The sequence below is a fragment of the Telmatherina bonti genome, assembly GCF_933228915.1.
Source record: "Telmatherina bonti genome assembly, chromosome: 4".
Lineage (NCBI taxonomy): Eukaryota > Metazoa > Chordata > Actinopteri > Atheriniformes > Telmatherinidae > Telmatherina > Telmatherina bonti.
The window spans coordinates 179,594-203,132 of record NC_136622.1 but is presented as its reverse complement, the minus strand read 5'-3'; positions in this window follow the sequence as shown (position 1 = coordinate 203,132).

The following is a 23,539-nucleotide window of genomic DNA, read 5'->3' as shown; positions in this document are numbered from 1 at the left end:
AGGGGACATAACCCTAACCCTAATAGTCTACCGAAATCAAAAACCTAAATTAAGGACAAGAGAAACTAAATACAGAAAGAAACTCAATGATGAAACCTAAAGGAGAGATATAAAAGGAACACAAATATGAGAGTCCAGTCACTTTGCCATAGCCTGAGGAAGGACAAATAGTCTCCGAAACGTAGCTACAGAGGCAAAGCACCGACGCCAATTCGGCCGGCATCGAGCCTCATTAGAGGAAGGGGACAACATTGGGGAGGGACGTGAGAGCCCAATTTTTTCTGGCCACTCCTGGACCAGGAGTTGGTCCCTAGGACAGTGCATTCACCTGGGATACTTACCTGGGATACTTACTTGGGTTGGTCCCTGGGTTACTTACCTGAACCTAACTCGCCCGTGCCAGGGACCGGCTCCAGTCCGGGAGGTGGCTGCTGAGTCCATCTTGAGACCACTTAAGCCCCAACCAGGAAAAAACCCTAACCCTAACCCTAGGGGACATAACCCTAACCCTAATAGTCTCCCGAAATCAAAAACCTAAATTAAGGACAAGTTAAACTAAATACAGAAAGAAACTCAATGATGAAACCTAAAGGAGGGATATAAAAGGGACACAAATATGAGAGTCCAGTCACTTTGCCATAGCCTGAGGAAGGACAAATAGTCTCCGAAACGTAGCTACAGAGGCAACGCACCGACGCCAATACGGCCGGCATCGAGCCTCATTAGAGGAAGGGGACAACATCGGGGAGGGACGTGAGAGCCCAATCTTTTCTGGCCACTACTGGACCAGGAGTTGGTCCCTAGGACAGTGCATTCACCTGGGATACTTACCTGGGTTACTTACCTGGGTTGGTCCCTGGGTTACTTACCTGAACCTAACTCGCCCGTGCCAGGGACCGGCTCCAGTCCGGGAGGTGGCTGCTGAGTCCATCTTGAGACCACTTAAGCCCCAACCAGGAAAAAACCCTAACCCTAACCCTAGGGGACATAACCCTAACCCTAATAGTCTCCCAAAATCAAAAACCTAAATTAAGGACAAGAGAAACTAAATACAGAAAGAAACTCAATGATGAAACCTAAAGGAGGGATATAAAAGGGACACAAATATGAGAGTCCAGTCACTTTGCCATAGCCTGAGGAAGGACAAATAGTCTCCGAAACGTAGCTACAGAGGCATAGCACCGACGCCAATTCGGCCGGCATCGAGCCTCATTAGAGGAAGGGGACAACATCGGGGAGGGACGTGAGAGCCCTATTTTTTCTGGCCACTCCTGGACCATGAGTTGGTCCCTAGGACAGTGCATTCACCTGGGATACTTACCTGGGTTCCTTACCTGGGTTGGTCCCTGGGTTACTTACCTGAACCTAACTCGCCCGTGCCAGGGACTGGCTCCAGTCCGGGAGGTGGCTGCTGAGTCCATCGTGAGACCACTTAAGCCCCAACCAGGAAAAAACCCTAACCCTAACCCAGGGGACATAACCCTAACCCTAATAGTCTCCCGAAATCAAAAACCTAAATTAAGGACAAGTGAAACTAAATACAGAAAGAAACTCAATGATGAAACCTAAAGGAGGGATATAAAAGGGACACAAATATGAGAGTCCAGTCACTTTGCCATAGCCTGAGGAAGGACAAATAGTCTCCGAAACGTAGCTACAGAGGCAAAGCACGGACGCCAATTCGGCCGGCATCGAGCCTCATTAGAGGAAGGGGACAACATCGGGGAGGAACGTGAGACCCCAATCTTTTCTGGCCACTCCTGGACCAGGAGTTGGTCCCTAGGACAGTGCATTCACCTGGGATACTTACCTGGGTTACTTACCTGGGTTGGTCCCTGGGTTACTTACCTGAACCTAACTCGCCTGTGCCAGGGACTGGCTCCAGTCCGGGAGGTGGCTGCTGAGTCCATCTTGAGACCACTTAAGCCCCAACCAGGAAAAAACCCTAACCCTAACCCTAGGGGACATAACCCTAACCCTAATAGTCTCCCGAAATCAAAAACCTAAATTAAGGACAAGAGAAACTAAATACAGAAAGAAACTCAATGATGAAACCTAAAGGAGGGATATAAAAGGAACACAAATATGAGAGTCCAGTCACTTTGCCATAGCCTGAGGAAGGACAAATAGTCTCCGAAACGTAGCTACAGAGGCAAAGCACCGACGCCAATTCGGCCGGCATCGAGCCTCATTAGAGGAAGGGGACAACATCGGGGAGGGACGTGAGAGCCCAATTTTTTCTGGCCACTCCTGGACCAGGAGTTGGTCCCTAGGACAGTGCATTCACCTGGGATACTTACCTGGGTTCCTTACCTGGGTTGGTCCCTGGGTTACTTACCTGAACCTAACTCGCCCGTGCCAGGGACCGGCTCCAGTCCGGGAGGTGGCTGCTGAGTCCATCTTGAGACCACTTAAGCCCCAACCAGGAAAAAACCCTAACCCTAACCCTAGGGGACATAACCCTAACCCTAATAGTCTCCCGAAATCAAAAACCTAAATTAAGGACAAGAGAAACTGAATACAGAAAGAAACTCAATGATGAAACCTAAAGGAGGGATATAAAAGGAACACAAATATGAGAGTCCAGTCACTTTGCCATAGCCTGAGGAAGGACAAATAGTCTCCGAAACGTAGCTACAGAGGCAAAGCACCGACGCCAATTCGGCCGGCATCGAGCCTCATTAGAGGAAGGGGACAACATCGGGGAGGGACGTGAGAGCCCAATCTTTTCTGGCCACTCCTGGACCAGGAGTTGGTCCCTAGGACAGTGCATTCACCTGGGATACTTACCTGGGTTCCTTACCTGGGTTGGTCCCTGGGTTACTTACCTGAACCTAACTCGCCCGTGCCAGGGACCGGCTCCAGTCCGGGAGTTGGCTGCTGAGTCCATCTTGAGACCACTTAAGCCCCAACCAGGAAAAAACCCTAACCCTAACCCTAGGGGACATAACCCTAACCCTAATAGTCTCCCGAAATCAAAAACCTAAATTAAGGACAAGAGAAACTGAATACAGAAAGAAACTCAATGATGAAACCTAAAGGAGGGATATAAAAGGAACACAAATATGAGAGTCCAGTCACTTTGCCATAGCCTGAGGAAGGACAAATAGTCTCCGAAACGTAGCTACAGAGGCAAAGCACCGACGCCAATACGGCCGGCATCGAGCCTCATTAGAGGAAGGGGACAACATCGGGGAGGGACGTGAGAGCCCAATCTTTTCTGGCCACTACTGGACCAGGAGTTGGTCCCTAGGACAGTGCATTCACCTGGGATACTTACCTGGGTTACTTACCTGGGTTGGTCCCTGGGTTACTTACCTGAACCTAACTCGCCCGTGCCAGGGACCGGCTCCAGTCCGGGAGGTGGCTGCTGAGTCCATCTTGAGACCACTTAAGCCCCAACCAGGAAAAAACCCTAACCCTAACCCTAGGGGACATAACCCTAACCCTAATAGTCTCCCAAAATCAAAAACCTAAATTAAGGACAAGAGAAACTAAATACAGAAAGAAACTCAATGATGAAACCTAAAGGAGGGATATAAAAGGGACACAAATATGAGAGTCCAGTCACTTTGCCATAGCCTGAGGAAGGACAAATAGTCTCCGAAACGTAGCTACAGAGGCATAGCACCGACGCCAATTCGGCCGGCATCGAGCCTCATTAGAGGAAGGGGACAACATCGGGGAGGGACGTGAGAGCCCTATTTTTTCTGGCCACTCCTGGACCATGAGTTGGTCCCTAGGACAGTGCATTCACCTGGGATACTTACCTGGGTTCCTTACCTGGGTTGGTCCCTGGGTTACTTACCTGAACCTAACTCGCCCGTGCCAGGGACTGGCTCCAGTCCGGGAGGTGGCTGCTGAGTCCATCGTGAGACCACTTAAGCCCCAACCAGGAAAAAACCCTAACCCTAACCCAGGGGACATAACCCTAACCCTAATAGTCTCCCGAAATCAAAAACCTAAATTAAGGACAAGTGAAACTAAATACAGAAAGAAACTCAATGATGAAACCTAAAGGAGGGATATAAAAGGGACACAAATATGAGAGTCCAGTCACTTTGCCATAGCCTGAGGAAGGACAAATAGTCTCCGAAACGTAGCTACAGAGGCAAAGCACCGACGCCAATTCGGCCGGCATCGAGCCTCATTAGAGGAAGGGGACAACATCGGGGAGGAACGTGAGACCCCAATCTTTTCTGGCCACTCCTGGACCAGGAGTTGGTCCCTAGGACAGTGCATTCACCTGGGATACTTACCTGGGTTACTTACCTGGGTTGGTCCCTGGGTTACTTACCTGAACCTAACTCGCCTGTGCCAGGGACTGGCTCCAGTCCGGGAGGTGGCTGCTGAGTCCATCTTGAGACCACTTAAGCCCCAACCAGGAAAAAACCCTAACCCTAACCCTAGGGGACATAACCCTAACCCTAATAGTCTCCCGAAATCAAAAACCTAAATTAAGGACAAGAGAAACTAAATACAGAAAGAAACTCAATGATGAAACCTAAAGGAGGGATATAAAAGGAACACAAATATGAGAGTCCAGTCACTTTGCCATAGCCTGAGGAAGGACAAATAGTCTCCGAAACGTAGCTACAGAGGCAAAGCACCGACGCCAATTCGGCCGGCATCGAGCCTCATTAGAGGAAGGGGACAACATCGGGGAGGGACGTGAGAGCCCAATTTTTTCTGGCCACTCCTGGACCAGGAGTTGGTCCCTAGGACAGTGCATTCACCTGGGATACTTACCTGGGTTCCTTACCTGGGTTGGTCCCTGGGTTACTTACCTGAACCTAACTCGCCCGTGCCAGGGACCGGCTCCAGTCCGGGAGGTGGCTGCTGAGTCCATCTTGAGACCACTTAAGCCCCAACCAGGAAAAAACCCTAACCCTAACCCTAGGGGACATAACCCTAACCCTAATAGTCTCCCGAAATCAAAAACCTAAATTAAGGACAAGAGAAACTGAATACAGAAAGAAACTCAATGATGAAACCTAAAGGAGGGATATAAAAGGAACACAAATATGAGAGTCCAGTCACTTTGCCATAGCCTGAGGAAGGACAAATAGTCTCCGAAACGTAGCTACAGAGGCATAGCACCGACGCCAATTCGGCCGGCATCGAGCCTCATTAGAGGAAGGGGACAACATCGGGGAGGGACGTGAGAGCCCTATTTTTTCTGGCCACTCCTGGACCATGAGTTGGTCCCTAGGACAGTGCATTCACCTGGGATACTTACCTGGGTTCCTTACCTGGGTTGGTCCCTGGGTTACTTACCTGAACCTAACTCGCCCGTGCCAGGGACTGGCTCCAGTCCGGGAGGTGGCTGCTGAGTCCATCGTGAGACCACTTAAGCCCCAACCAGGAAAAAACCCTAACCCTAACCCAGGGGACATAACCCTAACCCTAATAGTCTCCCGAAATCAAAAACCTAAATTAAGGACAAGTGAAACTAAATACAGAAAGAAACTCAATGATGAAACCTAAAGGAGGGATATAAAAGGGACACAAATATGAGAGTCCAGTCACTTTGCCATAGCCTGAGGAAGGACAAATAGTCTCCGAAACGTAGCTACAGAGGCAAAGCACCGACGCCAATTCGGCCGGCATCGAGCCTCATTAGAGGAAGGGGACAACATCGGGGAGGAACGTGAGACCCCAATCTTTTCTGGCCACTCCTGGACCAGGAGTTGGTCCCTAGGACAGTGCATTCACCTGGGATACTTACCTGGGTTACTTACCTGGGTTGGTCCCTGGGTTACTTACCTGAACCTAACTCGCCTGTGCCAGGGACTGGCTCCAGTCCGGGAGGTGGCTGCTGAGTCCATCTTGAGACCACTTAAGCCCCAACCAGGAAAAAACCCTAACCCTAACCCTAGGGGACATAACCCTAACCCTAATAGTCTCCCGAAATCAAAAACCTAAATTAAGGACAAGAGAAACTAAATACAGAAAGAAACTCAATGATGAAACCTAAAGGAGGGATATAAAAGGAACACAAATATGAGAGTCCAGTCACTTTGCCATAGCCTGAGGAAGGACAAATAGTCTCCGAAACGTAGCTACAGAGGCAAAGCACCGACGCCAATTCGGCCGGCATCGAGCCTCATTAGAGGAAGGGGACAACATCGGGGAGGGACGTGAGAGCCCAATTTTTTCTGGCCACTCCTGGACCAGGAGTTGGTCCCTAGGACAGTGCATTCACCTGGGATACTTACCTGGGTTCCTTACCTGGGTTGGTCCCTGGGTTACTTACCTGAACCTAACTCGCCCGTGCCAGGGACCGGCTCCAGTCCGGGAGGTGGCTGCTGAGTCCATCTTGAGACCACTTAAGCCCCAACCAGGAAAAAACCCTAACCCTAACCCTAGGGGACATAACCCTAACCCTAATAGTCTCCCGAAATCAAAAACCTAAATTAAGGACAAGAGAAACTGAATACAGAAAGAAACTCAATGATGAAACCTAAAGGAGGGATATAAAAGGAACACAAATATGAGAGTCCAGTCACTTTGCCATAGCCTGAGGAAGGACAAATAGTCTCCGAAACGTAGCTACAGAGGCAAAGCACCGACGCCAATTCGGCCGGCATCGAGCCTCATTAGAGGAAGGGGACAACATCGGGGAGGGACGTGAGAGCCCAATCTTTTCTGGCCACTCCTGGACCAGGAGTTGGTCCCTAGGACAGTGCATTCACCTGGGATACTTACCTGGGTTCCTTACCTGGGTTGGTCCCTGGGTTACTTACCTGAACCTAACTCGCCCGTGCCAGGGACCGGCTCCAGTCCGGGAGTTGGCTGCTGAGTCCATCTTGAGACCACTTAAGCCCCAACCAGGAAAAAACCCTAACCCTAACCCTAGGGGACATAACCCTAACCCTAATAGTCTCCCGAAATCAAAAACCTAAATTAAGGACAAGAGAAACTGAATACAGAAAGAAACTCAATGATGAAACCTAAAGGAGGGATATAAAAGGAACACAAATATGAGAGTCCAGTCACTTTGCCATAGCCTGAGGAAGGACAAATAGTCTCCGAAACGTAGCTACAGAGGCAAAGCACCGACGCCAATTCGGCCGGCATCGAGCCTCATTAGAGGAAGGGGACAACATCGGGGAGGGACGTGAGAGCCCAATTTTTTCTGGCCACTCCTGGACCAGGAGTTGGTCCCTAGGACAGTGCATTCACCTGGGATACTTACCTGGGTTCCTTACCTGGGTTGGTCCCTGGGTTACTTACCTGAACCTAACTCGCCCGTGCCAGGGACCGGCTCCATTCCGGGAGTTGGCTGCTGAGTCCATCTTGAGACCACTTAAGCCCCAACCAGGAAAAAACCCTAACCCTAACCCTAGGGGACATAACCCTAACCCTAATAGTCTCCCGAAATCAAAAACCTAAATTAAGGACAAGAGAAACTAAATACAGAAAGAAACTCAATGATGAAACCTAAAGGAGGGATATAAAAGGAACACAAATATGAGAGTCCAGTCACTTTGCCATAGCCTGAGGAAGGACAAATAGTCTCCGAAACGTAGCTACAGAGGCAAAGCACCGACGCCAATTCGGCCGGCATCAAGCCTCATTAGAGGAAGGGGACAACATCGGGGAGGGACGTGAGAGCCCTATTTTTTCTGGCCACTCCTGGACCAGGAGTTGGTCCCTAGGACAGTGCATTCACCTGGGATACTTACCTGGGTTCTTTACCTGGGTTGGTCCCTGGGTTACTTACCTGAACCTAACTCGCCCGTGCCAGGGACCGGCTCCAGTCCGGGAGGTGGCTGCTGAGTCCATCTTGAGACCACTTAAGCCCCAACCAGGAAAAAACCCTAACCCTAACCCTAGGGGACATAACCCTAACCCTAATAGTCTCCCGAAATCAAAAACCTAAATTAAGGACAAGAGAAACTGAATACAGAAAGAAACTCAATGATGAAACCTAAAGGAGGGATATAAAAGGAACACAAATATGAGAGTCCAGTCACTTTGCCATAGCCTGAGGAAGGACAAATAGTCTCCGAAACGTAGCTACAGAGGCAAAGCACCGACGCCAATTCGGCCGGCATCGAGCCTCATTAGAGGAAGGGGACAACATCGGGGAGGGACGTGAGAGCCCAATTTTTTCTGGCCACTCCTGGACCAGGAGTTGGTCCCTAGGACAGTGCATTCACCTGGGATACTTACCTGGGTTCCTTACCTGGGTTGGTCCCTGGGTTACTTACCTGAACCTAACTCGCCCGTGCCAGGGACCGGCTCCAGTCCGGGAGTTGGCTGCTGAGTCCATCTTGAGACCACTTAAGCCCCAACCAGGAAAAAACCCTAACCCTAACCCTAGGGGACATAACCCTAACCCTAATAGTCTCCCGAAATCAAAAACCTCAATTAAGGACAAGAGAAACTGAATACAGAAAGAAACTCAATGATGAAACCTAAAGGAGGGATATAAAAGGAACACAAATATGAGAGTCCAGTCACTTTGCCATAGCCTGAGGAAGGACAAATAGTCTCCGAAACGTAGCTACAGAGGCAAAGCACCGACGCCAATTCGGCCGGCATCGAGCCTCATTAGAGGAAGGGGACAACATCGGGGAGGGACGTGAGAGCCCAATTTTTTCTGGCCACTCCTGGACCAGGAGTTGGTCCCTAGGACAGTGCATTCACCTGGGATACTTACCTGGGTTCCTTACCTGGGTTGGTCCCTGGGTTACTTACCTGAACCTAACTCGCCCGTGCCAGGGACCGGCTCCAGTCCGGGAGGTGGCTGCTGAGTCCATGTTGAGACCACTTAAGCCCCAACCAGGAAAAAACCCTAACCTTAACCCTAGGGGACATAACCCTAACCCTAATAGTCTCCCGAAATCAACAACCTAAATTAAGGACAAGAGAAACTGAATACAGAAAGAAACTCAATGATGAAACCTAAAGGAGGGATATAAAGGAACACAAATATGAGAGTCCAGTCACTTTGCCATAGCCTGAGGAAGGACAAATAGTCTCCGAAACGTAGCTACAGAGGCAAAGCACCGACGCCAATTCGGCCGGCATCGAGCCTCATTAGAGGAAGGGGACAACATCGGGGAGGGACGTGAGAGCCCAATCTTTTCTGGCCACTCCTGGACCAGGAGTTGGTCCCTAGGACAGTGCATTCACCTGGGATACTTACCTGGGTTACTTACCTGGGTTGGTCCCTGGGTTACTTACCTGAACCTAACTCGCCCGTGCCAGGGACCGGCTCCAGTCCGGGAGGTGGCTGCTGAGTCCATCTTGAGACCACTTAAGCCCCAACCAGGAAAAAACCCTAACCCTAACCCTAGGGGACATAACCCTAACCCTAATAGTCTCCCGAAATCAAAAACCTAAATTAAGGACAAGAGAAACTAAATACAGAAAGAAACTCAATGATGAAACCTAAAGGAGGGATATAAAAGGAACACAAATATGAGAGTCCAGTCACTTTTCCGTAGCCTGAGGAAGGACAAATAGTCTCCGAAACGTAGCTACAGAGACAAAGCACCGACGCCAATTCGGCCGGCATCGAGCCTCATTAGAGGAAGGGGACAACATCGGGGAGGGACGTGAGAGCCCAATTTTTTCTGGCCACTCCTGGACCAGGAGTTGGTCCCTAGGACAGTGCATTCACCTGGGATACTTACCTGGGTTCCTTACCTGGGTTGGTCCCTGGGTTACTTACCTGAACCTAACTCGCCCATGCCAGGGACCGGCTCCAGTCCGGGAGGTGGCTGCTGAGTCCATCTTGAGACCACTTAAGCCCCAACCAGGAAAAAACCCTAACCCTAACCCTAGGGGACATAACCCTAACCCTAATAGTCTCCCGAAATCAAAAACCTAAATTATGGACAAGAGAAACTGAATACAGAAAGAAACTCAATGATGAAACCTAAAGGAGGGATATAAAAGGAACACAAATATGAGAGTCCAGTCACTTTGCCATAGCCTGAGGAAGGACAAATAGTCTCCGAAACGTAGCTACAGAGGCAAAGCACCGACGCCAATTCGGCCGGCATCGAGCCTCATTAGAGGAAGGGGACAACATCGGGGAGGGACGTGAGAGCCCAATTTTTTCTGGCCACTCCTGGACCAGGAGTTGGTCCCTAGGACAGTGCATTCACCTGGGATACTTACCTGGGTTACTTACCTGGGTTGGTCCCTGGGTTACTTACCTGAACCTAACTCGCCCGTGCCAGGGACCGGCTCCAGTCCGGGAGGTGGCTGCTGAGTCCATCTTGAGACCACTTAAGCCCCAACCAGGAAAAAACCCTAACCCTAACCCTAGGGGACATAACCCTAACCCTAATAGTCTCCCGAAATCAAAAACCTAAATTAAGGACAAGAGAAACTGAATACAGAAAGAAACTCAATGATGAAACCTAAAGGAGGGATATAAAAGGAACACAAATATGAGAGTCCAGTCACTTTGCCATAGCCTGAGGAAGGACAAATAGTCTCCGAAACGTAGCTACAGAGGCAAAGCACCGACGCCAATTCGGCCGGCATCGAGCCTCATTAGAGGAAGGGGACAACATCGGGGAGGGACGTGAGAGCCCAATCTTTTCTGGCCACTCCTGGACCAGGAGTTGGTCCCTAGGACAGTGCATTCACCTGGGATACTTACCTGGGTTACTTACCTGGGTTGGTCCCTGGGTTACTTACCTGAACCTAACTCGCCCGTGCCAGGGACCGGCTCCAGTCTGGGAGGTGGCTGCTGAGTCCATCTTGAGACCACTTAAGCCCCAACCAGGAAAAAACCCTAACCCTAACCCTAGGGGACATAACCCTAACCCTAATAGTCTCCCGAAATCAAAAACCTAAATTAAGGACAAGAGAAACTGAATACAGAAAGAAACTCAATGATGAAACCTAAAGGAGGGATATAAAAGGAACACAAATATGAGAGTCCAGTCACTTTGCCATAGCCTGAGGAAGGACAAATAGTCTCCGAAACGTAGCTACAGAGGCAAAGCACCGACGCCAATTCGGCCGGCATCGAGCCTCATTAGAGGAAGGGGACAACATCGGGGAGGGACGTGACAGCCCAATTTTTTCTGGCCACTCCTGGACCAGGAGTTGGTCCCTAGGACAGTGCATTCACCTGGGATACTTACCTGGGTTCCTTACCTGGGTTGGTCCCTGGGTTACTTACCTGAACCTAACTCGCCCATGCCAGGGACCGGCTCCAGTCCGGGAGGTGGCTGCTGAGTCCATCTTGAGACCACTTAAGCCCCAACCAGGAAAAAACCCTAACCCTAACCCTAGGGGACATAACCCTAACCCTAATAGTCTCCCGAAATCAAAAACCTAAATTAAGGACAAGAGAAACTGAATACAGAAAGAAACTCAATGATGAAACCTAAAGGAGGGATATAAAAGGAACACAAATATGAGAGTCCAGTCACTTTGCCATAGCCTGAGGAAGGACAAATAGTCTCCGAAACGTAGCTACAGAGGCAAAGCACCGACGCCAATTCGGCCGGCATCGAGCCTCATTAGAGGAAGGGGACAACATCGGGGAGGGACGTGAGAGCCCAATTTTTTCTGGCCACTCCTGGACCAGGAGTTGGTCCCTAGGACAGTGCATTCACCTGGGATACTTACCTGGGTTGGTCCCTGGGTTACTTACCTGAACCTAACTCGCCCGTGCCAGGGACCGGCTCCAGTCCGGGAGTTGGCTGCTGAGTCCATCTTGAGACCACTTAAGCCCCAACCAGGAAAAAACCCTAACCCTAACCCTAGGGGACATAACCCTAACCCTAATAGTCTCCCGAAATCAAAAACCTAAATTAAGGACAAGAGAAACTGAATACAGAAAGAAACTCAATGATGAAACCTAAAGGAGGGATATAAAAGGAACACAAATATGAGAGTCCAGTCACTTTGCCATAGCCTGAGGAAGGACAAATAGTCTCCGAAACGTAGCTACAGAGGCAAAGCACCGACGCCAATTCGGCCGGCATCGAGCCTCATTAGAGGAAGGGGACAACATCGGGGAGGGACGTGAGAGCCCAATTTTTTCTGGCCACTCCTGGACCAGGAGTTGGTCCCTAGGACAGTGCATTCACCTGGGATACTTACCTGGGTTCCTTACCTGGGTTGGTCCCTGGGTTACTTACCTGAACCTAACTCGCCCGTGCCAGGGACCGGCTCCAGTCCGGGAGTTGGCTGCTGAGTCCATCTTGAGACCACTTAAGCCCCAACCAGGAAAAAACCCTAACCCTAACCCTAGGGGACATAACCCTAACCCTAATAGTCTCCCGAAATCAACAACCTAAATTAAGGACAAGAGAAACTGAATACAGAAAGAAACTCAATGATGAAACCTAAAGGAGGGATATAAAAGGAACACAAATATGAGAGTCCAGTCACTTTGCCATAGCCTGAGGAAGGACAAATAGTCTCCGAAACGTAGCTACAGAGGCAAAGCACCGACGCCAATTCGGCCGGCATCGAGCCTCATTAGAGGAAGGGGACAACATCGGGGAGGGACGTGAGAGCCCAATCTTTTCTGGCCACTCCTGGACCAGGAGTTGGTCCCTAGGACAGTGCATTCACCTGGGATACTTACCTGGGTTACTTACCTGGGTTGGTCCCTGGGTTACTTACCTGAACCTAACTCGCCCGTGCCAGGGACCGGCTCCAGTCCGGGAGGTGGCTGCTGAGTCCATCTTGAGACCACTTAAGCCCCAACCAGGAAAAAACCCTAACCCTAACCCTAGGGGACATAACCCTAACCCTAATAGTCTCCCGAAATCAAAAACCTAAATTAAGGACAAGAGAAACTGAATACAGAAAGAAACTCAATGATGAAACCTAAAGGAGGGATATAAAAGGAACACAAATATGAGAGTCCAGTCACTTTGCCATAGCCTGAGGAAGGACAAATAGTCTCCGAAACGTAGCTACAGAGGCAAAGCACCGACGCCAATTCGGCCGGCATCGAGCCTCATTAGAGGAAGGGGACAACATCGGGGAGGGACGTGAGAGCCCAATTTTTTCTGGCCACTCCTGGACCAGGAGTTGGTCCCTAATACAGTGCATTCACCTGGGATACTTACCTGGGTTACTTACCTGGGTTGGTCCCTGGGTTACTTACCTGAACCTAACTCGCCCGTGCCAGGGACCGGCTCCAGTCCGGGAGGTGGCTGCTGAGTCCATCTTGAGACCACTTAAGCCCCAACCAGGAAAAAACCCTAACCCTAGGGGACATAACCTTTACCCTAATAGTCTCCCGAAATCAAAAACCTAAATTAAGGACAAGAGAAACTAAATACAGAAAGAAACTCAATGATGAAACCTAAAGGAGGGATATAAAAGGAACACAAATATGAGAGTCCAGTCACTTTGCCATAGCCTGAGGAAGGACAAATAGTCTCCGAAACGTAGCTACAGAGGCAAAGCACCGACGCCAATTCGGCCGGCATCGAGCCTCATTAGAGGAAGGGGACAACATCGGGGAGGGACGTGAGAGCCCAATTTTTTCTGGCCACTCCTGGACCAGGAGTTGGTCCCTAGGACAGTGCATTCACCTGGGATACTTACCTGGGTTCCTTACCTGGGTTGGTCCCTGGGTTACTTACCTGAACCTAACTCGCCCGTGCCAGGGACCGGCTCCATTCCGGGAGTTGGCTGCTGAGTCCATCTTGAGACCACTTAAGCCCCAACCAGGAAAAAACCCTAACCCTAACCCTAGGGGACATAACCCTAACCCTAATAGTCTCCCGAAATCAAAAACCTAAATTAAGGACAAGAGAAACTGAATACAGAAAGAAACTCAATGATGAAACCTAAAGGAGGGATATAAAAGGAACACAAATATGAGAGTCCAGTCACTTTGCCATAGCCTGAGGAAGGACAAATAGTCTCCAAAACGTAGCTACAGAGGCAAAGCACCGACGCCAATTCGGCCGGCATCAAGCCTCATTAGAGGAAGGGGACAACATCGGGGAGGGACGTGAGAGCCCAATTTTTTCTGGCCACTCCTGGACCAGGAGTTGGTCCCTAGGACAGTGCATTCACCTGGGATACTTACCTGGGTTCCTTACCTGGGTTGGTCCCTGGGTTACTTACCTGAACCTAACTCGCCCATGCCAGGGACCGGCTCCAGTCCGGGAGTTGGCTGCTGAGTCCATCTTGAGACCACTTAAGCCCCAACCAGGAAAAAACCCTAACCCTAACCCTAGGGGACATAACCCTAACCCTAATAGTCTCCCGAAATCAAAAACCTAAATTAAGGACAAGAGAAACTGAATACAGAAAGAAAGTCAATGATGAAACCTAAAGGAGGGATATAAAAGGAACACAAATATGAGAGTCCAGTCACTTTGCCATAGCCTGAGGAAGGACAAATCGTCTCCGAAACGTAGCTACAGAGGCAAAGCACCAACGCCAATTCGGCCGGCATCGAGCCTCATTAGAGGAAGTGGACAACATCGGGGAGGGACGTGAGAGCCCAATTTTTTCTGGCCACTCCTGGACCAGGAGTTGGTCCCTAGGACAGTGCATTCACCTGGGATACTTACCTGGGTTCCTTACCTGGGTTGGTCCCTGGGTTACTTACCTGAACCTAACTCGCCCGTGCCAGGGACCGGCTCCAGTCCGGGAGGTGGCTGCTGAGTCCATCTTGAGACCACTTAAGCCCCAACCAAGAAAAAACCCTAACCCTAACCCTAGGGGACATAACCCTAACCCTAATAGTCTCCCGAAATCAAAAACCTAAATTAAGGACAAGAGAAACTGAATACAGAAAGAAACTCAATGATGAAACCTAAAGGAGGGATATAAAAGGAACACAAATATGAGAGTCCAGTCACTTTGCCATAGCCTGAGGAAGGACAAATAGTCTCCGAAACGTAGCTACAGAGGCAAAGCACCGACGCCAATTCGGCCGGCATCGAGCCTCATTAGAGGAAGGGGACAACATCGGGGAGGGACGTGAGAGCCCAATTTTTTCTGGCCACTCCTGGACCAGGAGTTGGTCCCTAGGACAGTGCATTCACCTGGGATACTTACCTGGGTTCCTTACCTGGGTTGGTCCCTGGGTTACTTACCTGAACCTAACTCGCCCGTGCCAGGGACCGGCTCCAGTCCGGGAGGTGGCTGCTGAGTCCATCTTGAGACCACTTAAGCCCCAACCAGGAAAAAACCCTAACCCTAACCCTAGGGGACATAACCCTAACCCTAATAGTCTCCCGAAATCAAAAACCTAAATTAAGGACAAGAGAAACTGAATACAGAAAGAAACTCAATGATGAAACCTAAAGGAGGGATATAAAAGGAACACAAATATGAGAGTCCAGTCACTTTGCCATAGCCTGAGGAAGGACAAATAGTCTCCGAAACGTAGCTACAGAGGCAAAGCACCGACGCCAATTCGGCCGGCATCGAGCCTCATTAGAGGAAGGGGACAACATCGGGGAGGGACGTGAGAGCCCAATTTTTTCTGGCCACTCCTGGACCAGGAGTTGGTCCCTAGGACAGTGCATTCACCTGGGATACTTACCTGGGTTACTTACCTGGGTTGGTCCCTGGGTTACTTACCTGAACCTAACTCGCCCGTGCCAGGGACCGGCTCCAGTCCGGGAGGTGGCTGCTGAGTCCATCTTGAGACCACTTAAGCCCCAACCAGGAAAAAACCCTAACCCTAACCCTAGGGGACATAACCCTAACCGTAATAGTCTCCCGAAATTAAAAACCTAAATTAAGGACAAGAGAAACTGAATACAGAAAGAAACTCAATGATGAAACCTAAAGGAGGGATATAAAAGGAACACAAATATGAGAGTCCAGTCACTTTGCCATAGCCTGAGGAAGGACAAATAGTCTCCGAAACGTAGCTACAGAGGCAAAGCACCGACGCCAATTCGGCCGGCATCGAGCCTCATTAGAGGAAGGGGACAACATCGGGGAGGGACGTGAGAGCCCAATTTTTTCTGGCCACTCCTGGACCAGGAGTTGGTCCCTAATACAGTGCATTCACCTGGGATACTTACCTGGGTTACTTACCTGGGTTGGTCCCTGGGTTACTTACCTGAACCTAACTCGCCCGTGCCAGGGACCGGCTCCAGTCCGGGAGGTGGCTGCTGAGTCCATCTTGAGACCACTTAAGCCCCAACCAGGAAAAAACCCTAACCCTAACCCTAGGGGACATAACCTTAACCCTAATAGTCTCCCGAAATCAAAAACCTAAATTAAGGACAAGAGAAACTAAATACAGAAAGAAACTCAATGATGAAACCTAAAGGAGGGATATAAAAGGAACACAAATATGAGAGTCCAGTCACTTTGCCATAGCCTGAGGAAGGACAAATAGTCTCCGAAACGTAGCTACAGAGGCAAAGCACCGACGCCAATTCGGCCGGCATCGAGCCTCATTAGAGGAAGGGGACAACATCGGGGAGGGACGTGAGAGCCCAATTTTTTCTGGCCACTCCTGGACCAGGAGTTGGTCCCTAGGACAGTGCATTCACCTGGGATACTTACCTGGGTTCCTTACCTGGGTTGGTCCCTGGGTTACTTACCTGAACCTAACTCGCCCGTGCCAGGGACCGGCTCCATTCCGGGAGTTGGCTGCTGAGTCCATCTTGAGACCACTTAAGCCCCAACCAGGAAAAAACCCTAACCCTAACCCTAGGGGACATAACCCTAACCCTAATAGTCTCCCGAAATCAAAAACCTAAATTAAGGACAAGAGAAACTGAATACAGAAAGAAACTCAATGATGAAACCTAAAGGAGGGATATAAAAGGAACACAAATATGAGAGTCCAGTCACTTTGCCATAGCCTGAGGAAGGACAAATAGTCTCCGAAACGTAGCTACAGAGGCAAAGCACCGACGCCAATTCGGCCGGCATCGAGCCTCATTAGAGGAAGGGGACAACATCGGGGAGGGACGTGAGAGCCCAATTTTTTCTGGCCACTCCTGGACCAGGAGTTGGTCCCTAGGACAGTGCATTCACCTGGGATACTTACCTGGGTTCCTTACCTGGGTTGGTCCCTGGGTTACTTACCTGAACCTAACTCGCCCGTGCCAGGGACCGGCTCCATTCCGGGAGTTGGCTGCTGAGTCCATCTTGAGACCACTTAAGCCCCAACCAGGAAAAAACCCTAACCCTAACCCTAGGGGACATAACCCTAACCCTAATAGTCTCCCGAAATCAAAAACCTAAATTAAGGACAAGAGAAACTGAATACAGAAAGAAACTCAATGATGAAACCTAAAGGAGGGATATAAAAGGAACACAAATATGAGAGTCCAGTCACTTTGCCATAGCCTGAGGAAGGACAAATAGTCTCCGAAACGTAGCTACAGAGGCAAAGCACCGACGCCAATTCGGCCGGCATCGAGCCTCATTAGAGGAAGGGGACAACATCGGGGAGGGACGTGAGAGCCCAATTTTTTCTGGCCACTCCTGGACCAGGAGTTGGTCCCTAGGACAGTGCATTCACCTGGGATACTTACCTGGGTTCCTTACCTGGGTTGGTCCCTGGGTTACTTACCTGAACCTAACTCGCCCGTGCCAGGGACCGGCTCCAGTACGGGAGGTGGCTGCTGAGTCCATCTTGAGACCACTTAAGCCCCAACCAGGAAAAAACCCTAACCTTAACCCTAGGGGACATAACCTTAACCCTAATAGTCTCCCGAAATCAAAAACCTAAATTAAGGACAAGAGAAACTAAATACAGAAAGAAACTCAATGATGAAACCTAAAGGAGGGATATAAAAGGAACACAAATATGAGAGTCCAGTCACTTTTCCGTAGCCTGAGGAAGGACAAATAGTCTCCGAAACGTAGCTACAGAGACAAAGCACCGACGCCAATTCGGCCGGCATCGAGCCTCATTAGAGGAAGGGGACAACATCGGGGAGGGACGTGAGAGCCCAATTTTTTCTGGCCACTCCTGGACCAGGAGTTGGTCCCTAGGACAGTGCATTCACCTGGGATACTTACCTGGGTTCCTTACCTGGGTTGGTCCCTGGGTTACTTACCTGAACCTAACTCGCCCGTGCCAGGGACCGGCTCCATTCCGGGAGTTGGCTGCTGAGTCCATCTTGAGACCACTTAAGCCCCAACCAGGAAAAAACCCTAACCCTAACCCTAGGGGACATAACCCTAACCCTAATAGTCTCCCGAAATCAAAAACCTAAATTAAGGACAAGAGAAACTGAATACAGAAAGAAACTCAATGATGAAACCTAAAGGAGGGATATAAAAGGAACACAAATATGAGAGTCCAGTCACTTTGCCATAGCCTGAGGAAGGACAAATAGTCTCCGAAACGTAGCTACAGAGGCAAAGCACCGACGCCAATTCGGCCGGCATCAAGCCTCATTAGAGGAAGGGGACAACATCGGGGAGGGACGTGAGAGCCCAATTTTTTCTGGCCACTCCTGGACCAGGAGTTGGTCCCTAGGACAGTGCATTCACCTGGGATACTTACCTGGGTTCCTTACCTGGGTTGGTCCCTGGGTTACTTACCTGAACCTAACTCGCCCATGCCAGGGACCGGCTCCAGTCCGGGAGTTGGCTGCTGAGTCCATCTTGAGACCACTTAAGCCCCAACCAGGAAAAAACCCTAACCCTAACCCTAGGGGACATAACCCTAACCCTAATAGTCTCCCGAAATCAACAACCTAAATTAAGGACAAGAGAAACTGAATACAGAAAGAAACTCAATGATGAAACCTAAAGGAGGGATATAAAAGGAACACAAATATGAGAGTCCAGTCACTTTGCCATAGCCTGAGGAAGGACAAATAGTCTCCGAAACGTAGCTACAGAGGCAAAGCACCGACGCCAATTCGGCCGGCATCGAGCCTCATTAGAGGAAGGGGACAACATCGGGGAGGGACGTGAGAGCCCAATTTTTTCTGGCCACTCCTGGACCAGGAGTTGGTCCCTAATACAGTGCATTCACCTGGGATACTTACCTGGGTTACTTACCTGGGTTGGTCCCTGGGTTACTTACCTGAACCTAACTCGCCCGTGCCAGGGACCGGCTCCAGTCCGGGAGGTGGCTGCTGAGTCCATCTTGAGACCACTTAAGCCCCAACCAGGAAAAAACCCTAACCCTAACCCTAGGGGACATAACCTTAACCCTAATAGTCTCCCGAAATCAAAAACCTAAATTAAGGACAAGAGAAACTAAATACAGAAAGAAACTCAATGATGAAACCTAAAGGAGGGATATAAAAGGAACACAAATATGAGAGTCCAGTCACTTTGCCATAGCCTGAGGAAGGACAAATAGTCTCCGAAACGTAGCTACAGAGGCAAAGCACCGACGCCAATTCGGCCGGCATCGAGCCTCATTAGAGGAAGGGGACAACATCGGGGAGGGACGTGAGAGCCCAATTTTTTCTGGCCACTCCTGGACCAGGAGTTGGTCCCTAGGACAGTGCATTCACCTGGGATACTTACCTGGGTTCCTTACCTGGGTTGGTCCCTGGGTTACTTACCTGAACCTAACTCGCCCGTGCCAGGGACCGGCTCCATTCCGGGAGTTGGCTGCTGAGTCCATCTTGAGACCACTTAAGCCCCAACCAGGAAAAAACCCTAACCCTAACCCTAGGGGACATAACCCTAACCCTAATAGTCTCCCGAAATCAAAAACCTAAATTAAGGACAAGAGAAACTGAATACAGAAAGAAACTCAATGATGAAACCTAAAGGAGGGATATAAAAGGAACACAAATATGAGAGTCCAGTCACTTTGCCATAGCCTGAGGAAGGACAAATAGTCTCCAAAACGTAGCTACAGAGGCAAAGCACCGACGCCAATTCGGCCGGCATCAAGCCTCATTAGAGGAAGGGGACAACATCGGGGAGGGACGTGAGAGCCCAATTTTTTCTGGCCACTCCTGGACCAGGAGTTGGTCCCTAGGACAGTGCATTCACCTGGGATACTTACCTGGGTTCCTTACCTGGGTTGGTCCCTGGGTTACTTACCTGAACCTAACTCGCCCATGCCAGGGACCGGCTCCAGTCCGGGAGTTGGCTGCTGAGTCCATCTTGAGACCACTTAAGCCCCAACCAGGAAAAAACCCTAACCCTAACCCTAGGGGACATAACCCTAACCCTAATAGTCTCCCGAAATCAACAACCTAAATTAAGGACAAGAGAAACTGAATACAGAAAGAAACTCAATGATGAAACCTAAAGGAGGGATATAAAAGGAACACAAATATGAGAGTCCAGTCACTTTGCCATAGCCTGAGGAAGGACAAATAGTCTCCGAAACGTAGCTACAGAGGCAAAGCACCGACGCCAATTCGGCCGGCATCGAGCCTCATTAGAGGAAGGGGACAACATCGGGGAGGGACGTGAGAGCCCAATTTTTTCTGGCCACTCCTGGACCAGGAGTTGGTCCCTAATACAGTGCATTCACCTGGGATACTTACCTGGGTTACTTACCTGGGTTGGTCCCTGGGTTACTTACCTGAACCTAACTCGCCCGTGCCAGGGACCGGCTCCAGTCCGGGAGGTGGCTGCTGAGTCCATCTTGAGACCACTTAAGCCCCAACCAGGAAAAAACCCTAACCCTAACCCTAGGGGACATAACCTTAACCCTAATAGTCTCCCGAAATCAAAAACCTAAATTAAGGACAAGAGAAACTAAATACAGAAAGAAACTCAATGATGAAACCTAAAGGAGGGATATAAAAGGAACACAAATATGAGAGTCCAGTCACTTTGCCATAGCCTGAGGAAGGACAAATAGTCTCCGAAACGTAGCTACAGAGGCAAAGCACCGACGCCAATTCGGCCGGCATCGAGCCTCATTAGAGGAAGGGGACAACATCGGGGAGGGACGTGAGAGCCCAATTTTTTCTGGCCACTCCTGGACCAGGAGTTGGTCCCTAGGACAGTGCATTCACCTGGGATACTTACCTGGGTTCCTTACCTGGGTTGGTCCCTGGGTTACTTACCTGAACCTAACTCGCCCGTGCCAGGGACCGGCTCCATTCCGGGAGTTGGCTGCTGAGTCCATCTTGAGACCACTTAAGCCCCAACCAGGAAAAAACCCTAACCCTAACCCTAGGGGACATAACCCTAACCCTAATAGTCTCCCGAAATCAAAAACCTAAATTAAGGACAAGAGAAACTGAATACAGAAAGAAACTCAATGATGAAACCTAAAGGAGGGATATAAAAGGAACACAAATATGAGAGTCCAGTCACTTTGCCATAGCCTGAGGAAGGACAAATAGTCTCCAAAACGTAGCTACAGAGGCAAAGCACCGACGCCAATTCGGCCGGCATCAAGCCTCATTAGAGGAAGGGGACAACGTCGGGGAGGGACGTGAGAGCCCAATTTTTTCTGGCCACTCCTGGACCAGGAGTTGGTCCCTAGGACAGTGCATTCACCTGGGATACTTACCTGGGTTCCTTACCTGGGTTGGTCCCTGGGTTACTTACCTGAACCTAACTCGCCCATGCCAGGGACCGGCTCCAGTCCGGGAGTTGGCTGCTGAGTCCATCTTGAGACCACTTAAGCCCCAACCAGGAAAAAACCCTAACCCTAACCCTAGGGGACATAACCCTAACCCTAATAGTCTCCCGAAATCAAAAACCTAAATTAAGGACAAGAGAAACTGAATACAGAAAGAAAGTCAATGATGAAACCTAAAGGAGGGATATAAAAGGAACACAAATATGAGAGTCCAGTCACTTTGCCATAGCCTGAGGAAGGACAAATCGTCTCCGAAACGTAGCTACAGAGGCAAAGCACCAACGCCAATTCGGCCGGCATCGAGCCTCATTAGAGGAAGTGGACAACATCGGGGAGGGACGTGAGAGCCCAATTTTTTCTGGCCACTCCTGGACCAGGAGTTGGTCCCTAGGACAGTGCATTCACCTGGGATACTTACCTGGGTTCCTTACCTGGGTTGGTCCCTGGGTTACTTACCTGAACCTAACTCGCCCGTGCCAGGGACCGGCTCCAGTCCGGGAGGTGGCTGCTGAGTCCATCTTGAGACCACTTAAGCCCCAACCAAGAAAAAACCCTAACCCTAACCCTAGGGGACATAACCCTAACCCTAATAGTCTCCCGAAATCAAAAACCTAAATTAAGGACAAGAGAAACTGAATACAGAAAGAAACTCAATGATGAAACCTAAAGGAGGGATATAAAAGGAACACAAATATGAGAGTCCAGTCACTTTGCCATAGCCTGAGGAAGGACAAATAGTCTCCGAAACGTAGCTACAGAGGCAAAGCACCGACGCCAATTCGGCCGGCATCGAGCCTCATTAGAGGAAGGGGACAACATCGGGGAGGGACGTGAGAGCCCAATTTTTTCTGGCCACTCCTGGACCAGGAGTTGGTCCCTAGGACAGTGCATTCACCTGGGATACTTACCTGGGTTCCTTACCTGGGTTGGTCCCTGGGTTACTTACCTGAACCTAACTCGCCCGTGCCAGGGACCGGCTCCAGTCCGGGAGGTGGCTGCTGAGTCCATCTTGAGACCACTTAAGCCCCAACCAGGAAAAAACCCTAACCTTAACCCTAGGGGACATAACCTTAACCCTAATAGTCTCCCGAAATCAAAAACCTAAATTAAGGACAAGAGAAACTAAATACAGAAAGAAACTCAATGATGAAACCTAAAGGAGGGATATAAAAGGAACACAAATATGAGAGTCCAGTCACTTTTCCGTAGCCTGAGGAAGGACAAATAGTCTCCGAAACGTAGCTACAGAGACAAAGCACCGACGCCAATTCGGCCGGCATCGAGCCTCATTAGAGGAAGGGGACAACATCGGGGAGGGACGTGAGAGCCCAATTTTTTCTGGCCACTCCTGGACCAGGAGTTGGTCCCTAGGACAGTGCATTCACCTGGGATACTTACCTGGGTTCCTTACCTGGGTTGGTCCCTGGGTTACTTACCTGAACCTAACTCGCCCATGCCAGGGACCGGCTCCAGTCCGGGAGTTGGCTGCTGAGTCCATCTTGAGACCACTTAAGCCCCAACCAGGAAAAAACCCTAACCCTAACCCTAGGGGACATAACCCTAACCCTAATAGTCTCCCGAAATCAAAAACCTAAATTAAGGACAAGAGAAACTGAATACAGAAAGAAAGTCAATGATGAAACCTAAAGGAGGGATATAAAAGGAACACAAATATGAGAGTCCAGTCACTTTGCCATAGCCTGAGGAAGGACAAATCGTCTCCGAAACGTAGCTACAGAGGCAAAGCACCAACGCCAATTCGGCCGGCATCGAGCCTCATTAGAGGAAGTGGACAACATCGGGGAGGGACGTGAGAGCCCAATTTTTTCTGGCCACTCCTGGACCAGGAGTTGGTCCCTAGGACAGTGCATTCACCTGGGATACTTACCTGGGTTCCTTACCTGGGTTGGTCCCTGGGTTACTTACCTGAACCTAACTCGCCCGTGCCAGGGACCGGCTCCAGTCCGGGAGGTGGCTGCTGAGTCCATCTTGAGACCAATTAAGCCCCAACCAAGAAAAAACCCTAACCCTAACCCTAGGGGACATAACCCTAACCCTAATAGTCTCCCGAAATCAAAA